The 24,203-nt window shown below is 40.0% G+C and overlaps 1 protein-coding gene across 7 annotated transcripts in view; it reads right to left on the reverse strand.

The window, feature by feature from the left end:
• The window catches only part of RASGEF1B (RasGEF domain family member 1B), a 614,418-nt gene that overhangs the window by 44,592 nt on the left and 545,623 nt on the right, over nucleotides 1-24,203 (reverse strand). For 2 of the 7 annotated variants that reach the window (XM_031664560.1, XM_031664558.1), the window contains exon 1: nucleotides 1,061-1,223. The exons of 3 other annotated variants lie outside the window; for them this stretch is intronic. The gene's annotated coding sequence lies outside the window, so the exon portion shown is untranslated. 2 more of the 7 variants (XM_031664561.1, XM_031664559.1) reach the window with 2 other exon arrangements.

Below are 24,203 nucleotides of genomic sequence, written 5' to 3' on the forward strand. Positions count from 1 at the left end.
CTACATTCCGAAGAGAAAATCGCAGTCTAGACAATCTCCTTGTGTTATGTGCCACACTTGTGCCACCCTCGGCAGTGTCAGAGGACTAAGCTACGTTGCTTTTTCCTGAACTGCGCCGATTTGGTTGGGGCAAGACAGCAAGCCGTATTGAAATGGTACGTCCATACACACACACAATGGCGCGCGCACCCCAGCCCCCGTCTCTCCCTTCTCCCTGGTGCAGCACTGAAGTTGTTTTTCACAGCTCCCTTAGAAAGAGCCTCCCTCAAGCTGATCGCCCGCGAGGCTCCCAGATACCTCTAGCTCACCTTAGATTCCCCAGGCAGGTGACCCGAGGCTATTCAACTGAGCTCTGGCAAAAGCAATACGACTCAGTGTCTCCCAAGTTTGCCAGGTGAACACCGAAGGATGACAGAACATCACCTTGTCGGTGGGGAGTATGTGACTTCTGTTCCCTTGTCCCTTCCTACGAGTCAGACTTTAGATTACATGGCACTGACAACAAAAATCAACAGCTCCCCCTACACACACACACACACACACACACACAGAACTAGTCAAGAACTAGTCAAGAAGTGGAAGAATCAACCTAGGTATGCACACGAAGGAAAGAAGGGATGAAAAAAATGATGGACGCGACTACAACTCAAGGCAAATCCTCAAAAACCACCGATCTCGAGACAGAAGGCCTGGCTGCAGGATCAGGGAGAAACAGGGAAGGCACAACCCAACCCAAGCCCGTCCCTACCCGGGTTCCAGTGGCTCGGCCACGCACCTGTTGGGGCCGCGGCAGTCCCAGGTGCCCGCAGCGGTCGGGCAGGGGCCCTCCCCCGGTCCCGGGCTGTAACCCGGCTCTTGGTGCCCGCGTTCGCGCTCACTCGCCTCGGGATCTCCCGCCGCCTCAGAGCGCACCCAGCCGGTGCAGTCTCTGAGCCCGGCTCGCTCCCCGCGCGGCCCCGGGATCTCCAGGGAGAGCGCAGCGCTCAGCAGGGTCCCGAGTTCCCGCTACCGGGCTGTGGTCCCCCCGCCGGGAGAACAACCCAGCCAAGGAACAACCTACCTGCAGGTGGACTCTGAGTCCTCCGCCTCCCGGCTGCGTGCCGCGCGCCCACAAATGCGACCAAAGGACAGGGAGCGAAAGCGCGCGGGAAGAAGAAAAACAAAATCTGCCTAACCAGTCGGGTTCCTTGTTTATACTGAAACTACGGCAGCCGCCGCCGCCGTGCACGCCCCCTTTGCTCGAGCTCCGGCCTCCTGCTGCCAGCCCCGCCCCCCCGCCGCCAGCCCCGCCCCACCCCGGCAGGCACGGGCCAATCACCGCGCAGCTCACCGCCCACGCCGCCGCCGCCCGACCCCGCCGGCGAGTCCCAGAGAGCCCTAGACTCCCGCAGCGCGGGGACCTGGGTGCCCTCCCACGCGGCAGAGGGCCGCGGAGCCTAGCGCAGCGGTGTTTAACAGAGCTGGTCGGGCTGGCTCCGACTGTGCGCGTTTCCTCTTGAGTGCACCCGCCCCGGGCTGTTGTGCAGTTGTGAGTGTGTGTGTGTTCATTCACCTGTATACTATCTGTAAATACCGGCCCGACTCGTTACACAGTATCTATTAACATAATCGTGAGCTAAAGGTTACTGTCCATGTAACTTTCAGAAGAGAGCGGAGAGGAACCACAGAACATTTGCTCAGCAAATATCACGTAGATCCTGGTGCTAAGCACTGTGCAAAACGCTGGGGGCACACTGTTGGCAAAGTAGGCTGGTCCCTCCCATTGTGAAGCTTACATAGTCTAGTGGAGGACATACATTCAGCAAATAACCACTCAAACAAAATGTAGAATTACAGCTCCTAGAAGTTCCACGGAGAGGAACCTGTTCCGTGAAACATGATTCCGGAGGCAAAGCAGGGAGGCTAGTCCTCAGTGAGGGCTGTGTTGTCATGGTAACCACATACTCCATCACGGGACATTTGATAATTATTTCAGGAAAAAAGTAAAAACCTCAGTACTTCACTTTGTACACATAAAAGGAGGCCAGAGGGAAGTAATGATGGAAACAAGGGAAGAGAGAGACCTATGGAAAGAAAAAAATTTACAGAATTAGGAGACTTACCAACTGTATGTCTTGAGTAAGTGATATAGCTTTACTGAGTTTCGGTTTTCTCATATATAAAACAACACTATTCATACCTGTCCTATACTACTATAATTAAGATTACTGAGGGGGAGGAATCCTTTTCCCTCCTGCTCCATGGGCCCCTCCCCCTCTCCTTCCTGGGGTGGAGTCTCACTTTGACACTCACTTTGTCCGTTCTTAGGAGATTCCTCCTTCATTTTCTTCATTTATGCCTCCGTTTACTTTTCTTCCTCTTTATCATACTCCTTCCCTCCTTTCTGTAAATAGGACTCCCCTGATTCAGTAATTCACTCTAACCTAGCTAAGCCTTTGACTTAACCATAGCTTCTCTGCAGTTTAAATGAGAAGCCATAAGGCCAACGGAGTTTGGTGGGCCAGCCATGCAGAGTGAAACACAGAGGCTGGGTGGCCCTGCCTTGCTGTTGTGGTTGTGCTGGTTGGTTGATTTTTCAAGCTCAGTTTTCCCATCCTGGTTCTGTAGCAAATGAGCCATATGACATTAGGCCAGTCACTTACACTCTTGACATTACTGGTCCTGTAGCAAGAAATTAAGAGTTGCGGGAGATTGGTGGCAAGATGGCTGAATAGGAACAGCTGTGGTCTGCAGCTCCCAGCGAGATCGAGGCAGAAGACAGGTGATTTCTGCATTTCCAACTGAGGTACCCAGTTCATCTCATTGGGACTGGTTGGACAGTGGCTGCAGCCCACGGAGGGTGAGCCGAAGCATGGAGGGTGAGCCGAAGCACAGAGGGGCATCACCTCACCTGGGAAACGCAAGGAGTCAGGGAGTTTTCTCCTCTACCCAACGGAAACCATGAGAGACTGAGCCTGAGGAACTCCGGCACAGATACTGTGCTTGTCCCCCAGTTTTCACAACCCACAAACCAGGAGATTCCCTCCAGTGCCTACCCCACCAGGGCCCTGGGTTTCAAGCACAAAACTGGGCAGTTATTTGGGCAGACACTGAACTAGCTACAGGAGTCCTTTTTTTTCCATACCCCAGTGGCCCCTGGAATGCCAGTGAGACAGAACCGTTCACTCCCCCTGGAAAGGGGTGCTGAAGCCAGGTAGCCAGGTGGTCTGGCTCGGTGGGTCCCACCCCCATGGAGGCCAGCAAACTAAAATTCACTGGCTTGAAATTCTCACTGCCAGCACAGCAGCAGTCTGAGATCAACCCGGGACACTCGAGCTTGGTGTGGGGAGAGGCGTCTGCCATTGCTGAGGCTAGAGTAGGCAGTTTTATGCTCGTAGTGTAAACAAAGCTGCTGGGAAGTTCGAACTGGGCAGAACCCACTGCAGCTCAGTAAGGCTGCTGTGGCCAAACTGCCGGGTTTCCCTTCTCTGGTCAGGGCATCTCTGAAAAAAAGGCAGCAGCCCCAGTCATGGACGTATAGAGAAAACGCCCATCTCCCTGGGACAGAACACCTGGGGAAAGGGGCGGTTGGGAGCGCAGTGTCAGTAGACTTAAACGTCTGCCTGACAGCTCTGAAGAGAAGCGGACCTCCCAGCACAGCGTTCCAGCTCTGCTAAGGGTCAGACTGCTTCCTCAAGTAGGTCCCTGACCCCCATGTATCCTGACTGGGAGATACCTCCCAGTAGGGGCTGACAGACACCTCCTACAGGAGAGCTCTGGCTGGCATCTGGCAGGTGCCCCTCTGGGACAAAGCTTCCAGAGGAAAGATCAGGCAGCAATCTTTGCTGTTCTGCAGCCTCTGCTGGTGATACCCAGGCAAACAGGGTCGGGAGTGGACCTCCAGCAAACTCCAGCAGACCGACAGCAGAGGGGCATGTCAGAAGGAAAACTAAAAAACAGAAATAGCACGTCCACTGAAAGACCCCATCCGAACGTCACCAACATCAAGGACCAAAGGTAGATATATCCACAAAGATTGGGAGAAACCAGCGCAAAAAGGCTGAAAATTCCCAAAACCAGAACACCTCTTTTCCTCCAAAGGATCACAACTCATCACCAGCAAGGGAACAAAACTGGACGGAGAATGAGTTTGACGAATTGACAGAAGTAAGCTTCAGAAGGTGGGTAATAACAAACTCCTCCAAGCTAAAGGAGCATCGTCTGACCCAATGCAAGGAAGCCAAGAACCTTGAGAAAAGGTTAGATGAATTGCTAACTAGAATAACCCGTGTAGAGAAAAACATAAACGATGTGACGGAGCTGAAAAACACAGCATGAGAACTTTGTGAAGCATACACAAGTATCAATAGCCAAATCCATCAAGTGGAAGAAAGGATATCAGAGACTGAAGGTCAACTTAATTAAATAGAGAGAAGACACAATTGGAGAAAAAAGAATAAAAAGGAATGAACAAAGCCTCCAAGAAACGTGGGACTATGTGAGAAGACCAAATCTACGTTTGACTGGTGTACCTGAAAGTGACAAGGAGAATGGAACCAAGTTGGAAAACACTATTCAGGATATTATCTAGGAGACTTGCCCAACCTAGCAAGATAGGCCAACACTCAAATTCAGGAAATACAGAGAACACCACAAAGATACTCCTCGAGAAGAGCAACCCCAAGACACATAATCAACAGATTCACCAAGGTTGAAATGAAGGAAAAAAATGTTAAGGGCAGCCAGAGAGAAAGTTGGGTTACCCACAAAGGGAAGCCCATCAGACTAACAGCAGATCTCTGTGCAGAAACACTACAAGCCAGAAGAGAGTGGGGACCAATATTCAACATTCATAAAGAAAAGAATTTTCAACCCAGAATTTCACATCCAGCCAAACTAAGCTTCACAAGCGAAGGAGAAATAAAATCCGCTACAGACAAGCAAATGCTGAGAGATTTTGTCACTACCAGGCCTGCCTCACAAGAGCTCCTGAAGGAAGCACTAAATATGGAAAGGAACAACCAGTACCAGCCACTGCAAAAACATACCAAATTGTAAAGACCATCAACACTATGAAGAAACTGCATCAACTAACGGGCAAAACAACCAGCTAGCATCATAACGACAGGATCAAATTCACAAATAACAATATTAACCTTAAATGTAAACAGGCTAAATTCCCTTATTAAAAGACACAGACTGGCAAATTGGAAAAAGAGTCAAGACCCATCAGGGTACTGTATTCAGGCGACCCATCTCACGTGCAAAGATACACATAGGCTCAAAATAAAGGGATGGAGGAATATTTACCAAGCAAATGGAAAACAAAACAAAAAGAAACAGTAGAAGTTGCAATCCTAGTCTCTCATAAAGCAGACTTCATACCAACAAAGATCAAAAGAGACAAAGAAGGACATAACATAATGGTAAACGGATCAATGCAGAGAGATGAGCTAACTATCCTAAACATATATGCACCCAATATAGGAGCACCCAGATTCATAAAACAAGTTCTTACAGACCTACAAAGAGACTTAGACTCCCGCACAATAATAGTGGGAGACTTTAACACCCCACTGTCAATATTAGACAGATCAACGAAGGGTTTTTCATGTCTCTATCTTCTTCAGTTTTGCTCTGATCTTAGTTATTTCTTGTTTTCTGCTAGCTTTTGAATTTGTTTGCTCTTGCTTCTCTAGTTCTTTTAATAGTGATGTTAGGGTGTCAATTTTAGATCTTTCCCACTTTCTCCTGTGGGCATTTAGTGCTATAAATTTCCCTCTAAACACTGCATTAGCTGTGTCCCAGAAATTCTGGTATGTTGTGTCTTTATTCTCCTTGGTTTCAAATAGCTTATTTATTTCTGCCTTAATTTTATTATTTACCCAGTAGTCATTCAGGAACAGGTTGTTCAGTTTCCATGTAGTTGTGTGGTTTTGAGTGAGTTTCTTAATCCTGAATTTTAATTTGATTGCACTGTGGTCTGAGAGACTATTATGATTTCCGTTCTTTTGCATTTGCTGAGGAGTGTTTTACTTCCAATTATGTGGTCAATTCGAGAATAAGTGTGATGAGGTGCTGAGAAGAATGCATATTCTGTTGCTTTCGGGTGGGGAGTTCTGTAGAATCCATTAGGTCTGCTTGGTCCAAGCTGAGTTCAAGTCCTGAACGTCCTTGTTAATTTTCTGTCTTGTTGATCTTTCTAATATTGACAGTGGGGAAAATCCTCAATAAAATACTGGCAAACCAAATCCAGCAGCACATCAAAAAGCTTATCCAGCACGATCAAGTTGGCTTCATACCTGGGATGCAAGGCTGGTTCAACATATGCAAATTAATAAACATAATCCATCATATAAATAGAACCAATGACAAAAACCAAATTATTATCTCAATAGATGCAGAAAAGGCCTTTGACAAAATTCAATACCCCTTCACGCTAAAAACTCTCAATAAACTAGGTATTGATGGAAGGTATCTCATAATAAAAGAGCTGTTTATGACAAACCCACAGCCAGTATCATACTGAATGGGCAAAAACTGGAACATTCCCTTGGAAAACCGGCACAAGAGAAGGATGCCCTCTCTCACCACTCTTATTCAACATAGTATTGACAGTTCTGGCCAGGGCAATCAGGCAAGAGAAAGAAATAAAGGGTATTCAGATAGGAAGAGAGGAATCAAATTGTCTCTGTTCACAGATGACATGATTGTATATCTAGAAAACCCCATCATCTCAGCCCAAAATCTCTGTAAGCTGATAAGCAACTTCAGCAAAGTCTCAGGATACAAAATCAATGTGCAAAAATCACAAGCATTCCTATACACTAATAACAGATAAACAAAGAGCCAAATCATGAGTGAACTCCCATTCACAATTGCTACTAAGAGGATAAAATACCTAGGAATACAACTTACAAGGGATGTAAAGGACCTCTTCAAGGAGAACTACAAACCACTTCTCAAGGAAATAAGAGAGGACACAAACAAATGGAAAAATATTCCATGCTTATGGATAGGAAGAATCAGTATTGTGAAAATGGCCACACTGCCCAAATCAATTTATGGATTCAATACTATTCCCATCAAACTACCATTGACTTTCTTCACAGAATTGGAAAAACCTACTTTAATCTTCATATGGAACCAAAAAGAGCCCACATAGCCAAGACAATCCTGGGCAAGAAGAACAAAGCTGGAGGCATTACGCTACCTAACTTCAAACTATACTACAAGGCTACAGTAACCAAAACAGCATGGTACTGGTACCAAAACAGATATATAGACCAATGGAACAGAACGGAGGCCTCAGAAATAACCCTACACCTCTAACACCGTCTGATCTTTGACAAATGTGACACAAACAAGCAATGGGGAAAAGATTTCCTATTTAATAAATGGTGTTGGGAAAACTGCCTAGTCATATGCAGAAAACTGAAACTGGACCCCTTCCTTACACCTTATACAAAAATCAACTCAAGATGCATCAAAGACTTAAACATAAGACCTAGGACCATAAAAATCCTGGAAGAAAACCTGGGCAATACTGTTCGGGACATAGGCATGGACAAAGACTTCATGTCTAAAACACCAAAAGCAATGGCAACAAAAGCCAAATTGACAAATGGGATCTAATTAAACTAAAGAGCTTCTGCACAGCAAAAGAAACTGTCATCAGAGTGAACAGGAAACATACAGAATGGGAGAAAAATTTTGCAATCTATCCATCTGACAAAGGGCTAATATCCAGAATCTACAAAGAACTTAAACAAATTTACAAGAAAAACAAACAAACAACCTCATCAAAAAGTGGGCAAAGAATATGAACAGACAAGTCTCAAAAGAAGACATTTATGCAGCCAACAGACATATGAAAAAATGCTCATCATCACTGGTCATTAGAGAAATGCAAATCAAAACCACAATGAGATACCATCTCATGCCAGTTAGGAGGGCGATTATTAAAAAGTCAGGAAACAACAGATGCTGGAGAGGATGTGGAGAAATAGGAACACTTTTACACTGTTAGTGGGAGCATAAATTAGTTCAACCATTGTGGAAGACAGTATGGCAATTCCTCAAGGATCTAATACTATTTGGCCCAGCAATCCCATTACTGGGTATATATCCAACAGATTATAAATCATTCTACTATAAAGACACATACATATATATGTGTATTGTGGCACCATTCACAATAGCAAAGACTTGGAGCCAACCCAAATGCCCGTCAATGTTAGACTGGATAAAGAAAATGTGGCACATATACACCATGGAATACTATGCAGCCATAAAGAAGGATGAGTTCTTGTCCTTTGCAAGGACATGGATAAAGCTGGAAACCATCATTCTCAGCAAACTAACACAAGAACAGAAAACCAAACACTGCATTTTCTCACTCATAAGTAGGAGTGAGAAACAATGAGAACTCATGGACATAGGGAGGGGAACATCACACACTGGGGCCTGTTGTGGGGTGGGGGGCTAGGGGAGGGATACCATTAGGAGAAATACCTAATGTAGATGACCGGTTAATGTGTGCAGCAAACCACCATGGCACGTGTATACCTATGTAAGAAAACTGCACGTTCTGCACATGTAACCCAGAACTTGAAGTAAAATAATAAAGAAAAAGAAATTAAGAGTTAGAAAAAATTAGGATTTCTTAATGAGAATATCTGACATATCCTTTGTAACCTCTGGATATGCACACCAGACCAGAAGATTTTGGCCAGTTTTACTTTCTAAAGTATCCCCCAACCAAGAAGTTTGTTTATTTTAGATTCTTAAGATGTAAAATGGATACCATGATAATATTAATGCAATGCTTTCTAAACAGCATTCCCACCCCCTATTCTGGCAGATCTCTCTGGGTTCCTTCTAGCTTTCTGCATGCCAAGTATTAAATAAGGAGACGGTTCTGGAGCCAGGTATCCTGAACCGTAATCCTATCTCTCTCACAGAGCCACCTATAAAGCCTTAGAAAAGGCACTGATGGACTCTGGACCAGCTTACTCATCTGAAAAATAGCATTATAGTTAATTAAAGTAACTTTTTCATAGGATGTTGAGAAGACTAAAAGAGATCATACAGGAAATGAGTTTGAAATAATGTCCCTCAGAGAAGCCTTCCCTGACCTCCCTATTTAAAATTGCAGTCACCCCCGACTCCATGGAACCCTTCCCTGCTTTCTTGTTGTTGTTTCGTCCATAGGACGTATTGCCACTTAACATACTATATATTTTACTCATTATTGCTTCTCCCCTCTTACTAGAATATAAATTCCATAACAGCAGGGAATGTTGCTGTTGTCATTGTAGTTGTTGTTTTCCTGCTGTATTTCCAATGTCTAGAACAATGTCTGACATATAAGAAGCAGTTAGTAAATATATGTTGGTTGAATAAATGAATGAATGCTTAGCATGTAAGTACTCAATAACTAACTGCTGTTATTATCATGTCTGAATTGTTTTCTATCATGAAAAAAATTTCCTTTCTCTACTCCTCAGTTTCTTTCTGATCTTTTTACTCTATTGGCTCAACTCCTATCTGTAAATGTCAGTAAGCTCAATAATGCCAATCAAACTGATGCAAATCTGCTAAGTAGTATCTCACTCCAGTATTTAAAAACAGCCACCTGTATTTAAAGTTTCTGCTATATGGCAGGCTCTGTGCTAAGCATTACTTTTTTAGTTTCCAGTCCTCTTGCAGCTCAAATGCATAAAATTAGAGCAATCATCATGACGATCCATGTCCAGCCCTCTTTCTTTTATTTTAGTTCCTTTCATTCCCCATCTAAAATTCCAGTTTTTACCACACAGCATTTAGTGTGAACTTTTTAATCCACCTCTCATGAACAATGATGGTATTATCTTATGTGAGTACACATGAGTGTATTTACATAAATGTTATTGTGCAATCAGTCTCATTCTGTTTCTCATTTTCCCCGCAACTTAGACTTTTGATCATCTATCTGTGTTGATATATGTTTGTGTTGCTCACTCTGTTTATCCACTGTTGAGTGTTTCACCATATCTGCATAACTCTGTTAATAGCTCCCTGCTAGCAGGGAGCTATTTTTTATTCGTATTATCATCAATCCTCACCCAAACTCTGAGAGATAAGTACTATTATTTCCATTTCTGAGATGAAGAAATGAGGCTTGGGAAGGTAACTCACCGGCCAAGGACACTCAGCTGGAGAAGCCATGAATTAAACCTGTATATCTCTGTTTAATCCTCCTGCCTTCCCAGTTCATAAAATTCACTCAATGACTGTGGGACTTATGAAATAATGTTTAAAACTACTAGATATGTATATTTAAATTAAACTAGAAGCCAGTTTTTTTGCAAAGCAATGTTATTTGTCTCAAAGATACAAGTTTAGTTTTCTTCATAGACACGAGTTTAATACTATTATTTGTGGTTTATAGTTTCTTTAAAACACATGAAGCTTCCATGAAAATCTCACAATGCGTGTTTGTCTTCAGATGTTTAAAATGTATCATTTTAAAGAAGAATGAGGCACCAGAACACTAGATAGGATTAAAAAGGAAATGATATAAGGGAATGGATTATGGCTTCAATGTACGAAAAATATTAAACATGTCTAAAGCAGAATGGTATCCTTTTTCAGCATTAAATTCCCATTCTGTGCATCTTAAAGGGCCTTGTGAAATGGCCATGTAACTCCCCAAAACACTCCCACATTTTCTCTTTCATTTATATTCTCAATGTCACTCTGGACTATGGAGATGAGCAGTTCAAGGATATGTAATCTTAACCTCAGATTGTAAATGGAAGGAAAAAACGGGATTGATCACACCGCCTATCAACAGTCAATCTGGACCCCAGCCTAGGCCTTCTCGCTTTTGAAGCTAAAAACACAAACCTTTTTTTGATAAGTCTGATGTACATGGCCTCTCTTGTATGATGACAAAAGATTATGGGGTCTTAGGCCAATTAGACCAACCCAATTAGACCCACCCAGCTCCACACTTTAGAGCAAATCCCTTATTTTCCCCTTGCTATTTAAGTATGCTTTTCCTTGACTTCCCTTTCCTCATCCTCTGAGGGCCTACAGCAAAAAGAGAAGGAGTCTGCTTGGTGTGCTTTGGTTTCATGCTCTCTTCCTGCCATTAGCCTGAGTGAAAGGAAGGCTGTCCATGAGTCAGACTTTTTGTTTCTTTCTGAATAAGTTGGTCTTACAATGAATTAAGAACAGGTTTTTCTAAGTCAGATTCTGGTAGCCTTTAATGTTAAGTCTGATTATTTTACTAGAAGATCTTTTTGGTTTTGACTAATTGCCAATCTATGGCTAGCACATTGAGTAGGAAGGGACAAAGGAGAAAATGAGTAATAGAATAATAAAATTAACAGGAGACCATATTGGAACTTCAGAGTAATTTTATAAAGTGTGTGTATATGTTTAGCACCAACCTCTGTACATACATAGCCCTGAAATCTGGTGGGAAGAATGACCACAGCAGGACACAAAGACTTCAATATTCAAGATCCTGAGTCCCTGTCTAGTGCCATCAATCCCTACATAACTATAAAATGAATTCTGACACTTAGAGGGAATTTGTGTGATGAAACAAATGACTGGGTCAGCCTTCGAATAGTAATTTCAATAATAATTTCCAACACTTGTTATAGTTTACAGTGTTCTTTCACATCCATTATCTCATTTAGGGAGAACATGGGGTCTGTGAGGGTCATTCAATTCTGACAGTGGTCATTATAGAAGACATATACTTTCCTCTTCTGGGATCACTAAAAATACTATAGATAGCCATCCATTTAAACTTGCTAAGAAGATACTCCTAAACAGAAGAGAACTGGCTAAAAAAGATAACTTCAGGAGGTCTAGTGAACATATCCGAGTGATTCTTCATCACTGTCACGTTTTATCTCCCAGATCCTAAAGTTGTAGGAAAGAATGTGACAACCGCATGGGAAATCCCACAACAGATAGTAGGTTTTCAAGTCTCCTAAGAAGATGTAAAAAAATACTCTATCTCCATTTATAGACAAGAACTGTTGAAAGGCAACTTTACTGTTTTTTCTTAGATAAGCATTATTATTTTACTCATTTGCCAGTACTTACTTACTCTTACAAAGTAATTATTTGCAACACCCTCAGAAAGAATATTGGTAATGAGAAGTAATACAACTTGGCCTGATCACAAGGTCATGAGACAGTCATCCTCTTCACTGATTATATAATACATAGTAACTTACCTTCCCTGTACTGACAAAGAAACATTTGATAATTTTTTTTTTTTTTTTTTTTTTGAGACGGAGTCTCACTCTGTAGCCCAGGCTGGAGTGCAGTGGCGCGATCTCCGCTCACTGCAAGCTCCACCTCCCGGGTTCACGCCATTCTCCTGCCTCAGCCTCCTGAGTAGCTGGGACTACAGGCGCCCGCCACCACGCCCAGCTAATTTTTTTTTTTTTTTTTTTTTTTGTATTTTTAGTAGAGATGGGGTTTCACCATGTTAGCCAGGATGGTCTCGATCTCCTGACCTCGTGATCCACCCGCCTCGGCCTCCCAAAGTGCCGGGATTACAGGCGTGAGCCACCATGCCCGGCCAAGATTTAATAATCTTAAACATGCATCATTTTGATTAGACATTTTACTGTTTTGGGTAGAAATTCAAATATGTTTAACATAAATATATTTAGATAAATATTATTCATCAAAAAAGTCTTTATAGTAAATATACATATATTTCTCTATGTGTAATTTCTCTCTCTAGCAGTTTTTGGTTTCTTCTGAATGAGTTGGTCTTATAATGAATTAAGAACAGGTTTTCCTAAGTCAGATTCTTATAGCCTTTAATGTTAACTATGGTTATTTTGCTAGAAGATCCCCTTGGTTTAGACTAATCTTCTAGCACATTGAGTAGGAAGGGACAAGGGAGAAAATGAGTAATACAATAATAAAATTTTAGAGCTGGGGAAAGTATTAATGATCATCTCTTTTAATCTTTCCCTATCCCTGTGCCACCAACCAAGGCATTTTTGAACAAGGAAACTGAGTCTCGGAGAGATTAAATGATCTCTCCTAGGCCAACAAGATAATAGCAAAGTTATGCTAGTCAAAGAGCACAGATAATCCCAGGACTTCAAATCCTACATGATTTTACTTCCTAATAATTCTTGCAGGGTAGAGTTATAGAGCTACTTTGACATTATAGAAGTTTAATTTGTTTTCAAATATTGATGACAACTATTCTCTATTAAATATATCTTGATAAAATAAGTTCTCTAGATATTACATTTTATTAGAATTTTCTAAATGATGCTAATGCCATTTATTATCTTATTTAATATTCAAGGTAGTAAAATAGTAAGCTCTTCAGTGGCTTTATCATTAAAGTAACCACATTAAAGTAACTATTAATTACACTTCATAAAGTAAATTCAAGAAATTATGTCAATCAAAAAAGCTTGTCTAATTAGCATTTACTATTGTCACCAGGAAAACATGTACCTAAGAGATTTTCTATTTTGTATAATAAAATAATTTTCACAAGACTATTAGAGCATTTCCCTGAAGTCTTCAGATGATCTCTAAATGATTCTGTGAAGTTTAAATTTGTAAAATATCTAAACATTCATTTTGACACACAGATGATTTCAGTAATAAAGCCAGAATTTCTGTGCAATATATTTAGATATTGTTATGGAAAAGCATAATGGTGAATCTATTTTCTACACAAAAATAAAAGGAAACATCATGTAATTTAATTGTATTTAACTAGACAGAGAGGGTGGCTATCTCTGGGAATAGGAATGGAACTTCAATTTACTTGTAGTAGTTGATTTTTTTCCTAAAGAACAACTTAAAGCTCATATGACAAAATGTTCATTATTATCATTTGTGCATCACAGGTAGATGGGTGTTTATACTTTTTTATTGTGTATGTTTCTTCAAAAAAAATTAAAGAATTTTATAATTAAAATTGGATATTTTCATGTACCTATACTACATAACCTTAAACTTCTATATTTAAAGCTTACATTTTAAGGCAATACATACTAATAATGTTATTGCTTTGCCTTTTTCCACTCATTGATTAATCACATTTATAAAGTATAACTGTCAATCAATAGTCCAGAGAATTTTATTTGGCTTCACTGTACAAAATTATACCCTATGTGATATAAAGTGTGTTAAAGAATGTTATGCATCTCACACAGCCTATCAAATTAGCCCCCTTTTGTTTTTTGATGTGATTGTGGGTGTCTCTTCTGAAACAGTGATGTACATTGTGACACATAGTTAACACACAAATGAGCTTTGATTCGTGACTGAAGCCTGCTTTAAAGTCAAATCTCCCACAGGCTAACACCATTAGCACGTGATTAATGTTTCCAGGGCCTGGAATTAACCAGTGATAATTTTAGAATCTACAATTATCCACGTAATTGTCTCCAATTAGCTGTCTCTGAAGAGTGGTCAAGAACTAAAGTGAAATGGAGGTTGAATGTAAGGATATGTCTTCTTATTAGGGGGATGATCCATTTACCTCAGGTCTGTCATGACAGTCAAGGAGTGTGTTTGGAGATGTATTTGGGAGAGGAGATGGGGTGGAAGAATATGACTGTTGCTTGAAGTGAAGTTTGGAAAGTATTGAAGAGATAAGGCATTTTCTGACCTAGACTATTGCTCAATAATTTAAAAGAGATTATCTCCTAAGTATGTAAGGAAAGAAGTCTAAGAAAGACTAAGGCATGAATTTAACACCTCTCACAGCAAGAAATTCATAGCCACGGGCAAAATAAAATCTCTTAGTCTGGATAAAATTCCATAGATAAACACAACATGTGTCTTTAGTCTGTTTGTTGTTTTTTTAAGAACTCACAACAAACTCTTGAATGCCCTGCCTTCTTAAGTTAAAAAGTCAAACACCAGCTGTTTACAAAAGGCAGTCATGAACCCAAATTTCTAAATTAAAAAATACTGAGGAGTTTTATTTTTCTCCAAAATAATTGAACTAAGACATACTTTTGAAAGCATCATTAAATAGATACAATTTTGGTTAGTCCTGTTCTTGCTCTTGCATTAAGGCTAATGGCAGATATATTGCCATCTTTTGATTCAGAACACAGCAACAACAACAAAATGAACATGAATTTTGTTCTGTGTTTTTCCACTGGTGAGAAAACAATAAGCACATATCCTGCCAGAACAAACCCTTCAAAGCTTATCACAATGACAAACCTGAGGCACATCTCACTTGACAAGGTACCTAGTAGACTTTATACATGAATACAGGAGTTTTGGGATCCTTTTTAAATTCCTTTTTCCTTCCTTCCTTCCATCCTTGGTCTTTTAAGAACTGCAAACTACATAGTGGTAGAAATTTTTCACTTTAAATTTAACAGTAACAACCCATGCTTCAAGGAGGGAATGTTTGAACCTGTTAAACAACTCTTTTAGGAAGAAACAACCAGTATACTGAAATGGGTCATTTGCACAAAGGCTAGCAGAACTCATTCCAGAGCACACAGAAGGAGGGAGGAAATGCAAAACAGGACAACCTGTTGAGAGCAAACAGTGGAAGGGACTCATTGTCTCACCTGGGGAGCAAGAGCCCTTGGCGGATATTTCAAAGAGAAATTTCAGTGTAGGAACAAATACAGGAACCTGTCATACTGGCTTTGCTGTGGGAGAAGCTAACATTTCAGATTCTTGGTGTTCTCAACTGTAAAATGAAGGGATTAGGCTGGCTCCATGTGGATACCTTAGCAGCCAAGAGGCTTGCAGAGGTCCAGAAGTGACAGACTTGACCTAACCACACTGATATTAGGGATTACGGTCATATCTTTTCTCTGAAGCTCAATTTCTGCATTATGCTAATCTTTATGATGCCCAAAAGATCCCGTGGGGATCTGCTTCGACTTTTCCCTAAGGCTCCGGCCTGTACTAAAGGCAGTGGCTGCAGTTAAATGGATCATGGCATAGTAATACCTCCACTCTGGGTCTGATTTAAACAGACTTGAGATTCACCTTCAATGATGGAATTCTACTTCTGGAGTAATAATTTATCGGCAGGGGCATTGGTGGTTTGCTGCACCTATCAATCCATCATCTACATTAGGTACTTCTTCTCCTAATGCTATCCCTTCCCTAGCCCCCCACCCCACGACAGGCCCCGGTGTGTGATGTTCCCCTCCCTGGGTCCATGTGTTCTCATTGTTCAACTCCACTTATGAGCGAGAACATGCGATGTTTGGTTTTCTGTTCTTGTGTTAGTTTGCTGAGAGTGATGGTTAACAGCTTCATCCATGTCCCTGCAAAGGACATGAACTCATCCTTTTTTATGGCTGCATAGTATTCCATGGTGTATATGTGCCACATTTTCTTTATCCAGTCTAACATTGACGGGCATTTGAGTTGGTTCCAAGTCTTTGCTATTGTGAACAGTGCTGCAATAAATATACATATGCATGTGTCTTTATAGTAGAATGATTTATAATCCTTTGGGTATATACCCAGTAATGGGATTGCTGGGTTAAATGTTATTTCTGGTGCTAGATCCTTGAGGAATTGCCACACTGTCTTCCACAATGGTTGAACTAATTTACACTCCCACCAACAGTGTAAAAACGTTCCTATTTCTCCACATCCTCTCCAGCATCCGTGGTTTCCTGACTTTTTAATGATCATCCTTCTAACTGGCGTGAAATGGAATCTCACTGTGGTTTTGATTTGCATTTCTCTAAATGGTATTGGGAAAACTGACTGGCCATATGCAGAAAACTGAAACTGGACCCCCTTCCTTACACCTTATATAAAAATTAACTCAAGATGGATTAAAGACTTAAACATAAGACCTAAAACCATAAAATCCCTACAAGAAAACCTAGGCAATACAATTCAGGACATAGGCATGGGCAAAGGCTTCATGACTAAAACACCAAAAGCAATGGCAACAAAAGCCAAAATTGACAAATGGGATCTAATTAAACTAAAGAGCTTCTGCACAGCAAAAGAAATTATCATCAGAGTGAACAGAGAACCATAGAATAGGAGAAGAATTTTGCAATCTATGCATCTGACAAAGGGCTAATATCCAGAATCTACAAAGAACTTAAAACAAATTTACAAGAAAAAAACAAAAAACCCCATCAAAAAGTGGGTGAAAGATATGAACAGACACTTCTCAAAAGAAGGCATTTATGCAGCCAACAAACAAGAAAAAAAGCTCCTCATCACTGGTCATTAGAGAAATGCAAATCAAAGCCACAAAGTCATAGAATATAAATTATAATAGGATAATTAGAATAAAAAGTACATGCTAACAAAAATTTTGTCTAAACCCTAATGCCCACAACAATACTTGATATCTAGTAGGTGCTCAATATCTATTGAATAAATAAATGAGACAAAATATGTTGCATTTTTAAATCTTCTACCTATCTCCCCCAAACTCCCTTTCCAGAATTATTCCCTTTCTTTCTTCCTCTCTTCCTTTCCTTTTCTCTCTCCTTCCTTCCTTCCTTTGTCCTTCCTCTCTCCTTCCTTCCTTCCTTCCTCCCTCCCTCCCTCCCTCCCTTCCTTCCTTCCTTCCTTCCTTGCTGAGACAGGGTTTCACTCTGTTCACAAGACTGACCTCCCTGGGCTCAGGGGATCCTCTCACCTCAGCCTCCTGAGTATCTGGGACTACAGGCATGTGCCACCACACCCAGCTAATTTTTGTATTTTTTGGTATAGACAGGATTTGGCCATGTTACCCAGGCTGGTCTCAAGCTCCTGTGCTCACAGGATCTGCCTGCCTCGGCCTACAAAAGTGCTGGGACTACGGCCATGAGTCACCACACGTGACTTTATTTCCCTGTTTTTCAACTAACCTATCCATAAAGAAAATTGAGTTATAGACCCCATGGGCCATGGAACACCCATAAGTTTCAGGCTAGGGGTATTCTGGGCTAGTCTGTGCTTACCGGCTCAAAGAGAAATTTTGAAAGCCCTTTGCCTTGTTCTGTGCCCATTTATTGGCTCCTAAAGATGTTATGTGCCCTTCTCTGCTACCTAAGAAGAGATATATCTCACTGTTTTAAGCCTTCAGCCTCATGATGACCTGTCTCTAAAAGTGGGTTTTAGAGTGACTCATTTCAAAAAGACACAGAGGTGAGGTCTAACAAACTCATAATTTATATTAGGAAATATCTCACCGCCCCCAAACCAGGTCCCCCTTATGGTTTTCTCATTTTTGATCATGTTATTTTTATTCTCCTGGCCACAGAGGCTTGAAACTTCAGAGTCAGCTTGACCTCCTCTGTCAAGCTTCTTGCCTACATCCAGCCAGTGGCTATATCCTCTTATTTCGTACCCTGAAAAGTCTCCCTACTTTCTTTTGCGATTTCTGGTCCCATTGCATTTGGAGATTAGAGAAACGACCACCTACTTGATTACCACATCCCACCACACACACAGACTCACATATAATACACTGCTCTACTAGACTACCACTGATATGGGCTATGTCAAGAACATGAATTGCTCATTTGCTCCCAAACTGACAGGGGTTTGCTATATTTAAGAAATCAAGATTCTTAACCAAACTTTCCAATCTTATCACTTATTTACACTTTCTTTTCTTTCTTTTTCTTTTTTTTTTTTTTTGAGATGGTGTTTTGCTCCTGTTGCCCAGACTGGAGTGCAATGGCGCAATCTCAGCTCGTTGTAACCTCCACCTCCTGGGTTCAAGTGATTCTCCTGCCTCAGCCTCCCAAGTAGCTGGGATTACAGGCATGTGCCACCATGCCTAGCTAATTGTTTTGTATTTAGTAGAGATGGGGTTTCACCATGTCGGCCAGGCTGGTCTCGAACTCCTGACCTCAGGTGATCTACCCGCCTTGGCCTCCCAAAGTGCTGGGATTACAGGTGTGAGCCACCATGCCTGGCCTCTCTTATTTACACTTCTATATACACAGCAACTCAATTGAGTGGGCTGAGTGTCTTTAGGGGAATAATAATCCTAAGTTTTCCCACGTCTATGACTTTCTTCATACTATTCCACTTACCTGGAATGAACTTGCATAGTCCCAAAATAGATTAGTAATAACTATTTCTGCCTACATTTTAGAAACCCTTTGAAAAATCCTAATTTTAAGTTCCTAGAAGGAAAATTTAATACCTGGCACAGCCTCAATAAAAAAATCATAATGACCATGATACTGATGGTTTAACACTAATAAACACGTAGTTTTGAACACTAGTTAAGTTCCGTTGTAGCTTTTAGGATTCAAAGCCACAGTGCCCGATGCCAAGTTGATACTTAATGATTGCTTCAAGTGACTGGGGGATCCAGCATTGGCAATCACTTTGAACATCAGGGGTTTTTCCTGTGTAAGCAGGAATTATTTATAGCCATACAAATTAAATTTCAGGGAAGGTGGGGTGGGTAGGGAATGACTAACATTTACTGAGCACTGTATATATATACACACACACACACGTATATATATACATACACATATACATGTATATACATATACATATATACATATACATATACATATATACATATACATATATACATATACATATGTACATACATATACATATATACATACATATATACATATACATATACATATACACATATACATATACACATACACATATACACATATACATATACACATACACATATACATATGTATATGCATATACATGTGTACAACATTCATATGTGTATATACATATACATATGTACACACACATGTGTGTATGCACATACGTACACATACATATACACACACACATATATATATGCTCCAGGGATTGTGGTAAGTACTTTCCACATATATTTATGTCATCTGCATAACAATCCCTATTCAGCACGTAGTATCTCTATCTTCACGGAAGAGAAACCTGAAGCTCAGAAAAAGTGTTTATAAATTGCTTAAGAACAAATATCTAATAAATTACAAAGCCAAGATTTGGACCCAGCTGAGCCTGATTCCAAAGATTATGTTCTTTGTATGACAAGGAGGACACAGTCTGTGGAGCAGACACATAAATAATTAGGTGAATTTGCATTGTAATAAGTGCTGTAACTGAAGTAAATCCAAAGCAAATGGGCTTTCCATTACCTCAGTGCTTATCTTACAGTTTAGGGTGGAGGCAAAGCTGCATAATGATCAAGATCACCCACAATGGAAACAGGAAGAACTTGGTTCAAATCCTAGCTCAGTGTGAACTTGAACAAGTGGTTCAATCATTCCGAGCTTCAGTTTTCTCATTCATAAGATTAAAATAATCAAGCTTATTTTAAAAATAAAATTAAATCATGCATATAATGTCATTAGCACAGTATCTGGAACGTAGAACTCACTCAAGAAACTGTAGTTAATTAAATATAATTATCATCACTATTTAGTAGCCTCTTTCATCTTTAATACCTCAGCCTTTTCCAAACTCCTTTAAAAAGTGTGACTATATTTGCTTATCTATATGTGTGATTTCATTTTGTGTTGTTGAAGAACCATTTGAAAATTGCAGACACCCATAAAAATACTTTAGTGTGAATCTTTTAAAAATAAGAACATTCTTGGCTGGGCACAGTGGCTCATGCCTATAATCCCAGCACTTTGGGAGGCTGAGGCGGGTGGATCATGAGGTCAGGAATTTGAGACCAGACTGGCCAACATGGTGAAACCCCATGTCTACTAAAAATACAAAAGTTAGCTGGGTGTGGTGGCGGGCACCTGTAATCCCAGCTATTCGGAAGGCTGGGGCAGGAGAATTGCTTGAACCCAGGAGGTGGAGGTTGCAGTGAGCCAAGATTGTGCCACTGCACTCCAGCCTGGTTGACAGAGCAAGACTCCATCTTGAAAAAAATAAATAAATAAGGACATTATTGTGCATAGATAATGATATAATTGTCACCTAAAGAAAAGCAACAATATCCCCTAATATCCCTAATATGATCTAATTTCTAGCACATATTTAAATTTCCTAAATTGTCCCCAAGGACATTTTGAACCAGGATATACCCAAGGTTCATGTGTTATATTTGGTTGGTGTTTCTTCATTCTCTTTTAATTTTTTATCAGTTCTTACCTCACTTCCAACCTTTTCTTGCTTTTCTTGACATTGTCTTTTTTGAAGAAGCCAGGCCATGTGGCTTAGTACCAGTTTCTGAACTTGTTTGATATTTTTCCTCAAAGTGTCATTTAACTTGTTCTTCTATCCTCTATGTTATTTATAGGATGGAATGCAGGTCTTTTGCCTCTATTGCTTTTAAGTGAAACATTGTGGCAAGAATGTTTCCAAGTCAATGCTACGTAGTTCATATTACTTCACATCAAAATTTCCATGACCACTTCCTCTTCAAAATATTGTGTGGTTTCCTAGCTATGTCTGAGGTCTAGCTAGACTAGTGGTTTCAACTCTGGCTTCACTTAGAAATCATTGGGGAGTTTAAAAAAAAAATTTGGTCCTGAGTTATACCCCTAGAAATTCTTGACTTGGACAAAGGGATTGGTAATTCTGTAAAGCTCCCCAGGTGATTTTCATGTGTGAACTGGGGTAAAAAGAAACTGGTTTAGAATATAAGTGCTGAATGGCAAGGGGTACACCTTTCTTATTTACTACTACATATTCTCAGAGCTGAGCAGATGGCCTGGCTCATAATCACTACTCAATATTACATGCTGAATTAATTATTAATTAATTAACATTCAGCATACAGGCAACCTCATCTTCTTCCTTTCATACTCTGACTTTTCTTTTTTTTTTACTACATGGCATACTATGAAGCCAACAGGTTAATTTTATAGCATCTTCAGAGAAATCACAACAGGCCACTACTTTGCAAATTTCTGAAAACTACATATCAATGGGAAAAGAATCATTTTCAAACTTCTGAGAAAGGAAAAATGAGCAAACAATCATTTAGCTATAGTGTTACATTAGTTATGCTGCAGACAATTCACTCTCTGTTTTTCTTTTCACATTACCAGTTCTTCCAGTTCTTATTTTAATGACTGGTAGAATGATTCCAAAATTACTTAAGGTGAAAGAAAGATCAGGAATTTGTCTTAGTTGTAACTGTTGTTTTAAAGATACTGAGTAAATTTTAACCATGTGGAGGAATGCTATTGAAAGAGAAGGATTTGGGGTATAGTTATGCTTCTATTTGTTTGAATTCGACTTTGGCCAAATCCTAAGAACAGAATGAAAAACGGTGTATGATTCATACGTGATTGCTACAATTCTACACCTGTAGCTTCAAATAAAAAGGAGTCAAGAATGACTACCTTCAAAAAAAAAAAAAAAGAGAACCATAGCAAGTTTAGGAAATGATGAATATACACTTATTTACTGTAATGTTACTATGTGAAAATCGTTAATAATCCAATAGAAAATCAGAAAAAGACACAAACATACAGTTTGTATCTGAAAAGGCTTTTATACTGATAAAAAAATGGTCACTCTCACTCATAATAGCAAAATTGTAAATTAAAACTAATTCTGAGATCTTTTCCTCTAACTCGTAAGAAAATCTACCATAGTGGAGGAATACAAATGCATATGTTTTCATCAAATAATACCAACTAAAGAAAATTATCGTATAGATACCTTCCACTCATTATGTGAAATAACACATAAAGAACATTACTCATTCCATTGTGAGAAAAGATTAGAAGCAACTAAATATCCATCATTAGTGAATTGGATGAATAAATTGTATTTATTTAATAAATAAAATGTAATAACAGAATCAAACACTCTGCAGTATAATAGGAAACCACAGGGACACTACGTATTGATATGGAATGCTGATATATTGTTTAGTGAAAAAATATATAGAATCATCATGTAGAGTATCTTACAATATATCTAAAAGGAGGAGACCAGGTATGATGACTCACATCTGTAATCCCAACATTTTGGGAGGCTGAAGCAGGAGGATCACTTGAGACCAGGAGTTAGAGAACAGCCTGGGCAACATAGTGAGAAAAAAATGCTTTAAGAAATTAACTAGATGTGGTGGTGCATGCTTGTAGTCCCAGCTACTCAGGAGGCTAAGGTGGGAGAATCACTTGAGCCCAGGTCTTACTCTGGGAGGCAGAACAAGACACTGTTTTTGTTTTTTTGTTTGTTTGTTTCTTTGTTTTTTAAAAGGAAACAAGAAGGAATATATATTTGTACTGTAATATTTTATACATGAAAAATTGGGCGTCAGATAAATAAGGAACTGGTAAGTAGTTAGCTATTTAGGGGAGGGGATGGGAACTTGGTGGGTGTAAGACAGTGGGTGGGAGAAAGAGGAAGGAAACTTTTCACAAGACACTTTGTCATATTTTATTGTGTTTGAACTGCATAAATATAGCACATATTCAAAAATCTAAAGATTTTGGAAAATCCCTATCAAAACTCCTAGGAAATGTACGTTTTTGAGTAGAAAGTATCCCAGACAGTCTTATATCCCTTATTCTTGTTGTGGAGTTTCAGAATCAATTCTATTACTTACCAGTTTCGCTAAAAATGAAACTGAAACTCTCCTTACTTCTCATATACTCAGTTCTAAAAATGGACTCAGGGAAAAACTCAGAAGAAAAACCTTCTCATGATAATTTCCAATGTTGATTTTTGTTGCTCTACAGAATTCCAAAGTTTTAGATTACACTTAAACATGCACTATTTAAAGTTCAAACAGACCACTGTTGAAAGATATCCAAACCAAGGCATGTGCTTATGTAACACTGAAGTAATGGTATCAAAGTAAAATTAATCTTTTTCTCCCACCAAGCTCTCCACGGAATCCAAGAGAGGGGAATGCTGTCTCACACAATAATAGAGAAAATTTCATCTAAGAAAAGAAGGAATTATTTTTCCACAGGCAAATCAATAAGAGAAAAAGTAACTGTGGTTTACTCATTTACCTCTTGGCATCTACTGCTTTGGGTTATCGTTTATCTTTGTGCACGTATTCTATTACAAAAAAGTATGGGACTGTTATCATTAGCACTTTGTCCAATGCAATGCATACAATAGATGCACCATAAAAGCCTGACCTAGCACGGTAAAATATATGGGTTCTAGGGTCTCTGTGACCTTGCCAAATCAAACATTCTTTCTGTGGCTTAGCTCTCAATTTCTTTATCTGGAGGTGGAGTGCCTAACTTGGAGTACCTCACAATGTTGATATAGTGGCCAAATAACACAATAAATATAAAAGACTTTGGAAAGTATAA

Source organism: Papio anubis, chromosome 3 (assembly GCF_008728515.1).
Source record: "Papio anubis isolate 15944 chromosome 3, Panubis1.0, whole genome shotgun sequence".
NCBI classification, from domain to species: Eukaryota; Metazoa; Chordata; class Mammalia; order Primates; family Cercopithecidae; genus Papio; species Papio anubis.